At 42.8% G+C, this 5,342-nt stretch overlaps 1 non-coding gene across 1 annotated transcript; it reads left to right on the plus strand.

The window, feature by feature from the left end:
- Positions 1-2,772: 2,772 nt before the first annotated feature.
- On the plus strand, positions 2,773-2,847 carry Trnat-ugu. The gene has a single exon. It is a non-coding gene; the product is annotated as a tRNA-Thr (tRNA).
- The last annotated feature ends 2,495 nt before the right edge of the window (positions 2,848-5,342 follow it).

Here is a 5,342-nt window from a genome sequence, read left to right on the forward strand (position 1 = left end):
CTGATGACCTCAGATGTTAAGTCCCATGTGCTTGGAGCCATTTGAACCAATCCAACCCCAGATCATTTCCCCTGCATAGCTCCATCTGTTCCATGGACGACTTGCTATTTAAAAGCTGGTTGCATAGAAAGAAGAATAAACGTTCTAATGATCTGCGGAACATGCAACCAACTAACGAACCAACTCGAAATGATTACTTTTCGTCATCGACAGCGAAGGCATTAGCTGTAGATATTTCACTGTTGCCGGCCGAAGTGGCCGGCGGTTAAAGGCGCTGCAGTCTGGAACCGCAAGACCGCTACGGTCGCAGGTTCGAATCCTGCCTCGGGCATGGATGTTCGTGATGTCCTTAGGTTAGTTAGGTCTAACTAGTTCTAAGTTCTAGGGGACTAATGATCTCAGCAGTTGAGTCCCATAGTGCTCAGAGCCATTTGAACCATTTCACTGTTATGCTAACCAGGTAACAATAATAATTTTTCGATGCTATTCCGTAGCTTAAGTTAATAATATTACCCCAGAATAAAATGTAGAAGCTGGAATAGAGTCATAATAAAAGATTATGGGAAAGTGATTAATTTCCGCGTTGTGCATTATCGCAGATACTGCTTAGGAAGTATTTGTTAAGGCCATAGTTTAAAAGGTAGTTTCTCATATAGGCTGCCGACTTTATTATTGGATTATATGCGACGCGGTAAGCTTCCAGAGGTTCTTCATTTCTAAGCCCGTCAAGGTACTTCAGCACGTCCATCCAGAGGAGTTGGGTTTGTTTCGCTGTATGTGACTCGATGGTTAGCATGTTGATTACCACAGGACGGACTACAGCTTTCTAGCATCATCAGGGATTTACAGAACGAAGGACCGCAGTGGTGATATTCGGAAGGTCAGCGTTACAGTTCCCCGTCTGGCCATTCACGTTTACGTTTGCCGTGATCTTCCTACAACGTTTGAGGCAAATGACAGGATGGTTGCTTTGAAAGGGTGAAGCCGATTTTCTCCTTCCTTCCGTCCAACAAAGACCTTCCTTGCTGGAGGTACTGAGCTGGAGTACAGTCAGTCTCACAAGAGAAACTAATGAGTTACTTTGTTTGTACCACATCGAGTAACAGTTACACTTTGTTGATAAATTATAAATTTCCTTTGATATAATTCTGTTATCTTTTTACTTTTGTCTATTCTAAATAGTTTCCGTTTGAGTTTATGCCCATTTCCTTCCGAGTTTGTTAACTGTCTGAACTCTTCTTACAACTATATGTTGCTTCCAATTTTCAACAAAGAAAAAAACAAAGATCTAGTTACTTCCCTTGGGCAAACTAACTCATAATTAAGAACGTAAAGTCATGAGTTATGGTTTCTGCGTTGCAGAAGAAGCGCCTCTAAGAAGCTAAACAGAGCCCAGTTGCATAATTTCCACGAAAATGTAGAATTACCACATGTTTAAAATTCTTTCATTGGAATATTTTACAAGGACATTAAAATGCCTAGGCACTGAAAAATACAAACACTTAAAGGTCGTTACCACATGAAATTCGCTGCAAAGAATAATGTGAGGTCAACAGGAAATGTTTTGAATAAAACCTAGTTAAATATTGTCGGCGGATTATAGACTAACGAACTAAGGTTTGCACACACTTAAACGTTGCGTATGAAGACTTAATATCACAATTGTTCAAGCGGACAGTTGTGAGTAATGTCTTACAAATGGAGAATTCCATGGTCGCATTTAAATGCAACAGTCAGAGAAATACGGCTCCGAAAGTCCATATCGATAATGTTTCGCTGAATGGTCGGAACACTGATGCGCAGTATTGAAATGTGCATCAGTTTGCGAAAGGGTGGCACTTCTGTCACCTTAAACGATTCTCTTCAGGCTTGCAAGATATTTTTCCGGCCGCAGCGATGTCGCAGATTTTATGTTTTACCGGATTCCAGATGTTTACGGTACGCTTGTGGAATAGTCGTACAAGGAAATCGCCACTTCATCGCTACCTCGGAGATGCTGTGTCCCATCACTCGCGCGCTGACTCACTTAAATCTTGATGACTGACCAATGTAGCAGAAGTAACCGATCTAAAATCCCAACGGAGTCACGACTTTCCTGTGCAAGATGTTATTTTTTTATCATTAGACTACAATAAAGAAGAACTTGGAGCCAGGAAGGAAGCCCTAGCTAGCAGCATCATATCTCGTGTAAAACGTAAGAACATTTTCAACGTCGTGCAGCGGTAACCACATAATATGATAATTAAATGGACACCCCAGCTGCAAACAGGCGTTGACGTACATCATTGGGGACATGTTGAAAATGTATGCTGCTTACATGGCGGACGCTCTATCCATCTGAGCCATCGGGCACAGATGATAGTGCGTCTGCAGGGACTTATCCCTTGCACGCTCCCCGGTCGGGGCACACATTTTCAACATGTCCCCAATGATGTACATTAACGCCTGTTTGCAGCTATGGTGTCCATTTAATTATCATTTCATTTCTAGCAAAGCTGCATGGTCATCCACGGTAACTGTTCTTTCGGGAACAGATACTACCGTCATATATAGTTAAAATATGGCTTCCCGGCCGTTGACCTTTCTGTGCGTACGCACACGCTATGCCTGAACTCGTACGGGACTTGGTAGATGAATCTGCCACGAGTAATGAGTATTACGGGCAAACATCTATTAGGCGCACTACGAATGTAGTCGCGTGGACATGTTGGGAATGTGGATCTCACGGGGAGCGTGCAAGGGATAAGTCCCTGCAGACGCACTATACTCTGTGCCCGCGGTGGCCCAGATGGATAGAGCGTCTGCCTTGTAAGCACGAGATCCCGGGTTCGAGTCCCGGTCGGGGCACACATTTTCAACATGTCCCCAATTATGTACATCAACGCCTGTTTGCAGCTAGGGTGTGCATTTAATTATCATTTCATTTCTAGCAAAGCTGCATGGTCATCCACGGTAACTGTTCTTTCGGGAACAGATACTACCATCATATATAAACCGCATAATAGTCAGCTACATGTACTTAACATGTGGGTTGTAAAATAATGTTTCTTCCACAGAATTCTTTGTGTTGTAAATTATATTTCCTTTAACCAACCCCAATTTCACTGTAGGAATCCTAGATAATTTTGTTTTAAAACGTATGTGAGCTATAAAACCCGAAGTTCGGAGAGTCCTCATAGCCTGCTGCTACCAGCAGTAATGGTCAGTTTGTGATACGACCTATGTCAACCAAAACGAACAGAACACGTAAATTTCGAGACACGGCCATCTTAATACATAAACATGGTATATTTCGCTACTGCAGAAAATCACTTTAAAATCGCGTAAAAGGGCGTGAACTAATCGTTTATTAGTGAAATTTGAGACTATATCGATTTTCGCTAAAATTTCACTCATGGCCTACATAAACTAGAAATACGGTTACCATACTGCTTCTGCATATGACATGTTACAAATGACCTAAGTGCTCTTCGTGTCATCTTCGCATATGGATATAATGCTATGCTCATTCGAGCAGTGAGCTACGAATTCTTTTAAACAGTGGTGCTATATTTTTAATCTTAGAGCCGGTGCAATTCGATTGTCTACTTCTTGAGCCGTATCAGTGGGATCTCTGTGCGCTTTACGTCTGAGATGACTCTGGACAGAAAAATCCTGAGGATTAATATCATTTCAACTAGGAGGCCAAGTTATAGGCCGTGGTCGTTCTATCCATCATAGATGGTACTAAAGCGATATATTCCGTGTTACATCTGTATAATAACATGTCGGTGTCCCAGCATGCATGTACCACGTTCCCTAACCTTCGGAAATGGGTCAAATTTCAGTTCAGTTAGATGGGGGTACATCGAAAAGCTTAAATTTCAAATATATTAGTACTGATATTGAAAATATTTCATACTGTAGTGTCGGCGCTCTTAAATATACACTCGGAACTGTCTCTCAAACGTCAAGTTTGCGGTTTCATGGTTAGTGGAACATGTTTGCTTGTGTTATCGTATTCCTTCACCGCTGAAGATTTTAGATATTCATTATGATACACTCTTTGTAAAGATGCGTCGGAAATACCGAGATTTGATATAGAGAGTGTCCCATTGCCTGTTGACTTCTGTCTCATTTCCTTCGATTGACTTAAGTCTGAAGATTTTTCTGACGTATCGCCAGTACGAGTGGCTGGCATTATCAAAGCTTCACCCCGTCACCTGGTGGCAGACTGGTGTCGAGGCCGAGATAAGACATTAAGTGTACCTGCTGCGCCAATGCCTGGGGGCTATTTTCAGCATATGCTGTATTTATTTTATTGGTAAACGACTATTTTATGCCCTTTACGCCAATTTAATGTGATATACTGCAATAGAAAAATGTGCCATGATTATACATTAATATGGTTCAAATGGCTCTGAGCACTATGGGACTTAACATCTGTGGTCATCAGTCCCCTAGAACTTAGAACTAATTAAACCTAACTAACCTAAGGACATCACACACATCCATGCCCGAGGCAGGATTCGAACCTGCGACAGTAGCAATCGCGCGGCTCCGAACTGAGCGCCTAGAACCGCGAGACCACCTCGGCCGGCTATACATTAATATGGCAGCGTCTCGAAATTTACGTGTTTTGTTCGTTCTGGTTCACATAGAACAATATCCCAAACTGAAATCAGTCGCAATTATCTCACAAACGGCTCGTTTGGGAACAGAAGTTTATTGGAACATACTTGCTTGTATTATAGTGTATTATTACCCGAGCCAGTTTTGGCTATTTATTGTGATATAGTCTGTATTCTCTCAGTCATCAACGCCATTTGGCTTTACCTTTTTGCTGCAGTGACTTGTTTCAAGAGTTTCTATCCAACAAAACAGCAACAAATTGAAACACAGGATCTTGGCATTTATCTTACTACCTTAATGAAACATTATTCATAGCTACTAGGTGTCATTAATGCTGACGGATGACGTGGCTCTGAGTACACATGGTGCGAATATTTCTTAATAATCGACTGGCAGATGGATGGCAGCACACGAGAGCAGCAGACGAGCGCCGCTAACGAGTTAGCACTTTGGAGAATAAGAAGGGTGCAGTGAAGGGAGTGTGTGTGTGCGTGTGTGGCCCCCGTTCGCCCGATATTGAATGTCACAAATCCCGCGCTCTACGGGCAAGATGGATTATTCCATTTTCCACCCCATGCGTTGTCGCGTGGGGCGTCGGCCGGTGGCAGGTCGCAACGAGCGCATTAGCTGCTACCAACACAAGTGTGCTACGCAACGCAGGGTAAACAAATGCTAGCGGGGCAACGCGTGCGGTTTCGATGTGTTTGCTTGCTGTAAGTTGCGGCACGTAA

The sequence above is a fragment of the Schistocerca americana genome, chromosome X, assembly GCF_021461395.2.
Source record: "Schistocerca americana isolate TAMUIC-IGC-003095 chromosome X, iqSchAmer2.1, whole genome shotgun sequence".
Taxonomy (NCBI): Eukaryota; Metazoa; Arthropoda; class Insecta; order Orthoptera; family Acrididae; genus Schistocerca; species Schistocerca americana.